The sequence below is a fragment of the Cupressus sempervirens genome, chromosome 2 (assembly GCF_028749045.1).
Source record: "Cupressus sempervirens isolate cs-2001-9-10 chromosome 2, ASM2874904v1, whole genome shotgun sequence".
NCBI classification, from domain to species: Eukaryota; Viridiplantae; Streptophyta; class Pinopsida; order Cupressales; family Cupressaceae; genus Cupressus; species Cupressus sempervirens.
In genome coordinates, this window is record NC_143119.1 from 647959492 (window position 1) to 647966750 (window position 7259).

The window sequence follows — 7259 nt, forward strand, 5'->3', positions numbered from 1 at the left end:
TTTTTTTTTATTTCACTTCGCTAACTCGTTGCAAGCTAACGCGATTTTTACCAATGGCCCTTGGTCTGTGCGTTCCTCTCTGCTTGTTTTTCAGAAATGGTCCCGAGACTTCTCTGTCTCGGACGATAAAAAGCTTAGGGTTCCTGTTTGGGTTGAATTCCCAGGTCTACCCTTGCCCTGTTGGCCTTTTATTGAGTCTATTGCCCAAGCCCTTGGCAAAGTTGTTACCAAGGAGCCAAAAAAAATTTTTAATGCTCGCCCGCAGCGGCGTGTTTGCATTGAAGTTGATCTTTCTAAAGATCTCAAGGATTCGGTGAAAATCCAGATTGGCACTCAAACCTTCGCACAGAAGGTGCTTTACTTGAACCTACCTAACACCTGCTATAGGTGCCAGTCTACGGAACACAAGATCAGGGACTGCCCTTTGGCCACGCCTAGGGTCAAACCCCAGCCTAAAGCGACACCTGTCAAGCAGGTCGAAGGAAAAAAAGAAGAATGGGTTACTGTTGGGCGCAAAGGCAAGCCTGCCTTGAATCCTGTGGCCCCCAAGCCATCCTATGTGGCCGTAACCGCGATTTCTCCTGCTTCTATTGTAGTGTCAGTGCCTACTAGCGTGGAGACGCCAGCGGCTTCTGTTGCAGTGGTTTTGGTTCCACAAGTTTCAAACCCTGCTAGCTCGCAGGGGATTAAGGCAGCCGCCAGGACCTCGTCCTTGGCTGGGGCTCGTTCTCCTCTTGCAGTCTCTTCCATAGTACCACTAGCAACAAGGCGTTCTCGCAATCCTCCTGGACGTGCAGAGATATTAGGGGTCAAACGGTAGGTTGTAAGTCCAGAGGATTTCTCGTCTGACTTTCACCCGATTTCTACCTTTTTGCAGAATAGTTACTCCTCTCTCAAGGACGAGGATGATATGGAAGAGTTTTCATGAACTTCCTCTCTTGGAATGTTTGAGGTCTTACAAACCTCCCTAGAAAATTCTATGTCCGGGATACCTGTCATAGACTTGGGAATTTAGATTTTCTTTGCCTGCAAGAAGTTAAGATTTCTGGTTTCATGCTTTTTGCTGCATGCCGCGTCATTTGGCAGGATAGCATCATGTTTTCTTCTCAACATGAAGCTGGCCGAGGTGGTGTAGTTACTCTCTTGTCACCTCGCCTTCATTCTGCTATTATTTCGCACGGTTCTGACCCCACACACCGTATTATTTGGCTTTTGCTTTCCATCAACAATCATTCTTTTGCAGTCATTAATGTTTATGCCTCCAATGATGCTGTGGAAAGGGCGCAAATGTGGGTTTGGATTGTTGACAACCTACCACCAGCTACTTGGGTCCTGTGTGGGGACTTCAATATGGTTGAAGTGGCCTCTGACAAAGATGACATTCTGCCTTTTCATTGGACAGTTGGGAAAAGAGAAGCCTGGTTTCACATGCGTCATAAATTGGGCCTCTTTGATCCCAATACTAGCCGCCGTCATGATAATGGGGCTTGGCACACTTGGTCCAATTTTCAATCCGGTCTTGACCGCATATTGAAACGTCTTGATCGTGCTATGATCTCGGCACAATCTTTTTTTAATTTTTCTGAAGATCGTGATCTACCTGTCATTCCCCTGACAGATGTGACGTTGTCAGACCACTACCCCATTTATTTTGGCATTTCTTGGCAAACAGCTGTCCCCAAAGTGGTTAAGTCTCAATTCTTCCTCAACACGTCCGTGCTATTGCATGCCTCCACTATCTCCCACATACAATGTGTCTGGAATTTGGAACCACGTCCACATTCCCATCGAGGTTGGATTCAATGGTGGAATGATGTCATTACCAGAACGGCTCATTTTTTGCGCATCTACGAGCGTCAGCTAGCAATTTTCAGAAAATGATCTTATGAAGCCAACACCCTTGCCCTCAAAAAAGCCTCTGAAGCACTCACCTTCAACCCCTTTGATGTGGATCTGCAACTTCAGCTTGCCAAGCTTCGCCATGAAAAGCAAATTGCTGATAACTATGCTGCCCGAGGAGCTCAAATCAAAGCCCGTCTCCACTGGTTGGAGGTTGGCGACAAAGCCTCGAAGGAGTTCTTCTAGGCTCTCTGAGCCCGTCATACCAATATTGGGATTAAAAAGATAAAATAGGGAATTGATGTTCTTTCCAGTCTACCAAACATCCTGCAAGCTTTTGTTCTTCACTATGAGAACGTTTTTGCTTCGCAGGGCCATTCGGTTGCTCAGGAGGAGGCTCTCAGAAAGTTTATTACTGTTACTCCAAACTGCCTCACAATTGAGCAATGCACTTTCTGTGAGCAACTTCTTTCCCTCCGAGACCTTAAAAAGGTAGCATACTCCATCGCGGATGACAAATCCCCTGGGTGTGATGGATTTCCCTGTGAATTTTCCAAACATCTTTGGAAGCAAATTGGTCATGATCTGCACAAAGTCTATCTTGAAGCATACCATTCTAAAAGCTTAGGAGCGATCATAAATAAAGGCAATATTGAATTCATACCTAAAGCTGGTGATCCTGATGACATCTGCAACTGGAGGCCCATCACCCTCCTAAATGTGTCTTATAAGATCATTGCTAAGGCACTCTCTCTCAAAATCTGCCATATGCTTCCTCTAATTGTGCGGCCTGAACAAACTAGCTTCATCAAATCCAGGTATATTCTTGACAACATCATTACTGTCTGGGAAGGTATGGAATGGGCCTGTAAGTCCAAGCAGCAGGCTATCTTTTTAAAGATAGATTTTGCTAAAGCCTATGATCACATTGAATGGCCCTTCATTTTGGCTATGCTTTAGGCTCTGGGTTTTGGTCCCAATTTCCTTCAGTCCATGGAGATGCTCTTTGGTGATGCTAATGCTTGCATCACCATCAATAATTCACAATCTGAAGCTTTTGGACTTTTTCGTTCCATCAGGCAAGGTTGTTCGTTAGCTCCTGCGCTTTATGTCCTTGTTGCCGAAGGTTTTGGTTATTTACTTGCTCACTCTGTGTCTTCTGGGCTAGTCCGTGGCATTTCCTTGCCTGATTCTTCCTCCCAGTTAGTCAATCTTTTCTCACTCTTCTTGAAGATGAAGAAAACATCAAAAAGGCGTTAGATTGTCTTGACACTTTTTGTCAAGCCTCTGGCTCTGCCATTCAATGGCATAAAATGCTCTGTTACCGATAATCTTTTTTGCCAGCTCCACCTTGGCTCATCCAATTCCAATGGAAATGGGTTACTCATGGAGAAATTTTCTGCTTTCTTGGCATTCCCTTTGCTTTCTAGGCTTCCCCTATGGAACTTTGGAATGCTGTGCTTACAAAGATTACCAAAAAGCTTGATTATTGGATCACTAAGCTACTTTCTCTTGCTAGTAAATTCCAGATTTGTTCTAAGATTTTGGCTGCCACCCATGTGTTTTATTCTTCTTTTTGGGCTCCCTCCAAAGCTTCATACCTCAAATTAGAACGTTTGCTCAGAGATTTTCTTTGGGCCTCTGGTTCTGACCATCGTGGTTTTCACAGAGTTGCTTGGGATTTCTGTTGTCTCCTGAGGGAATCTAGGGGTCTTGGCCTGCTTTCCACTCAGAAGCAGGGCCTTGCCCTCTGTGCTAAATGGATTATCAGAGCTATTTCTGGAGATGAAGCCTGGAAAATTCTTGTCAGACATTGCATCTCTTCAGGCTTCCCTGCTAACAGACCGACGTGGGAGGGAATTGGTTTTCAGACCCTTCTCACTATGCGAGAACCAGTGGTCATACAGGGCTCTTTCGTTATAAAGAGCATCTGGAAAGCCTGGGAAGCTGTTAAACCTTGGCTTCGTTGGGTTGGAAATGAGTTCCGCAATGGGCTGTCCTTAAATCAGCAGAACATTTGGTGGTCTCCCCTGTTTGCCTTCTAGGGTATTCCTCTTGCCAAGACTCAAGGTGCCAGTGCTCTGTGTTTCTATAAACGTGGCATTCACACTACTAAGGATATTTTTTCAAGAGTCACCATGAATTTCAAGTCTTGGGAGGATATGCAAGTTCAATACCGCCTTGTACGTGCCGATCGCCAGACTTATGAGCTTCTGTTGTCTTCCATCCCTTTGCACTTACTTCATAAAGTGGGGATTCAGTCTGTTCGACCTTGGTGGTATGATTGGAAGTGGTTTCTTGCCACTCCATTTACCAATTATAAGCCCAATATGAGATATAGATGGCTTTCGCCCCACCTTTCGATGGTGGACATGCTTAATCAACGGTGGCATTTGCATTCTTCGCTTTCTCAATGGAGAAAACGGTTCGACACCATTTGGAGTGCCATTACAGAACCTAAGATTGCTCACTTTGCTTGGTGCCTTGCTTTCCAAGGTCTTCCCCTCGGGCCTCGGCTCAAGCACATTGGGGTTTTGATCCCAGATGCCCCTTCTGTGGCCATCCTGAGTCCTTTTTGCATATTTTTTGGTTTTGCAAACGTGCTCAGAATTATTGGCATTGGATCCATGACTTTTTCAAGGCTTTCAGGCTCGAACCTTTTTCATGGCACATGATCCTACTGGGTGATTCCCCCAGATTTCCTCGAAAGTTTTCCCAAATTTGGCATACTTTCAGAATGGAAATTTTGTTTTCTCTATGGAAAGATAGGAATGCAGTTTTATTCACTTACAATTTTTTGGATGTTAACATTGCAATGTACACTAAGGCATGCATTTGTAACAATGTCATTATGCAGATACAGGTGCAAGCTAATAAAGTTGCCCTGGAGGTTACCCACTTACAAAAATTGTTAAACCACTAGGGCAATGCTCCTTGTACCATTGCCAGAGTGCCTCCGGATGCCTCGGCTGATGCTTCCTCATCTCGCAGTCGCCGTTCCAGACGCCAGTCCTTTGGCCGCCATTCGCACACACCGCGCTCCTAGGGTCCCCGCCACCGCTCTCCCAACAGTGGTCATGGCAATTAGAGGCGCCGCTCCACTTTCCCACCACGTGGTGGTTTTGGCTGGTCCCTGGCTCCCCCCCCCGGGCAGGCTTCTGGTTGGTCTCCGGCTCCTTCCCTTGGATGGGCGCACTCTGGCAAGTTTCCCCGGCTAGCCTTGGCAATCTCTCCTTCGTGGCCAGACAAGAAGGATGCAGAGACTGCAACTACCCCAGATCCTGCAGATGCTGCTGACGGCTGGACTATTCCTAGTCCGCCTCACAATCCCACTGATGCGTGGGGATTTCCTGATAAAGATGATCCTCCTCCCTCTGCTGGTACTGCCTTGGCAACATGAGGTTGTTCTTAATTTTTTTTTTTTGATGAATAGTTTATAGTTGCTGGCTGCGGCCATGTTGTTTGCTCCGGCTTCGGCCAATTGAACTCATTCGCGGGGTGATCCTGTATCCCTCGACCCCTTTTTGTGAATTGTAATCTTAGTAAATTTTATTAATTGAAAAGGACTATTAATCGAAAAAGTTGATGAATACAACATAGTTTTATATTTTTCTCTTGTTTTGTTGAGCTTCTTCTACACCTTTTCCTAAAATTTGGTGCCTCTCCAAATGAATTTAAGCAAAATTACAGTGTGCTACCACCCACTCAACTAATCCCAAAAATTACAATACCCACTTAACAAAGTGTAAATTTCGAATTTGATAAATAAATGTAGTCACAATAGCAGAAAGAATAAACAAGGGAAAAACATCTCAAAGCAATTACCATAGATCAGAAAGAGACATTCAAACTCAAGTATCTACCTTTAAAACTATGTCACAGACTCATATAATACTCTATAATTTTCTTTGCATTTTTTGCCTTATTCACTGCCTCCATCTTCTTCTTGTATTCATACCTATCAACTGTTTCTCCCTCTACAATCAAATAACTTAAAGAACACAAACAAATAAGACGAATGAACTTGCATGCATGCATGCAAAATGTTTTATCGCAACCAACCACGTAAATTATTATTTTAGGGGTTTCCATCTGTCCATAATCCTTAGATGCGTGAATGGTTAACATTTCCCTGATTTTGTTAAGCTAAAAAAAGAAGACTACTAACAAAAATAGCCAATCATAAAATAAAAATTAAAAAATTAAAAACTGTTTTAATATAATTATTTCAGAAAACTATAAGTTAAATGATTTGAACACAAATTTTCAAAGTAGAAACTAATTACGAAGAAGCAAGTGAAAACTATAATCTCACTCCTATACATACATGTGGACTAACAAGTATCATGTAATGACTAGTGCTAGCCTTATATTGTATTAGACATAATATAATTATAAATATTTAATTTAATTTTTAAAAATATATATAGTATATAATTAATTATAGTTTTAAATTTATATGCAAATCTAACTATAATACCAATAAAATATTAACTATTACTTTCTTTATATGAATTTGCATTTAAAATAATATAATTAATTATAAAATAAATAACCATTTAAAAATAAATGATACAATAAAATAACAAAATAAATAACTATGGTTTAAATTTTATTTTCATATTACATTTATTTTAATATATACTTTTTAAATATATAGAAGAAGTTTCAGGCACGAGTGGGCCCGTATCGGGTTCCTAAAAAGTCTATGTGGTGGCCTTCGCTAGTTGGTAGCTTGCAGGGTTCATGCCTCGTTGGGCTACCTCGCAAGTATGAAGCCTCCCATGAAAAAAAATAAAAAATAAAAAATACTATGATATATTTTATAACATAATAAGTTTAATATTATATACATTTTAATTATCATATAATAAATATTTTCAAATATATCACAATTATTTTTAAAATCTAAATTATATATTCGTATGCAAAAGTTTAATTTAAAATAATGAGAACTTAGAATTTTAATTAGAGTAAGATAAAAATGTAAAATAATAATTTTGAAGAATTATAGAGATAAATATGGTAAAATAATGGAGAAAATGATAATTGTGGGACATCACATTGTATAAAATGGTTAAGAAATTATAATTTTATAATAATATTCTCTAAATCACATAAGAAACTAAATGTTTTAGTCAAATAAATTTAATTTTTTTTTTTTTTTTCACATCTATACTATATAATGCATTAATTATATATTAAAATTTAAAAACAATTAATTCTATTTGGTAGAAATAGAGAGTTTTTAATCATTAATTAAGACGCAAAAGCCATTAAATAATACAATACTACTATAGCCTTGGGCAAATACTAAAAATAATAATAATAATCTGATCTTAGATTAGATATGGAGAACAAAGCAACGGATAAAAATTCTTCTTCATCAAATAAAGGTAGCATTTGTATGATTCCTTTGC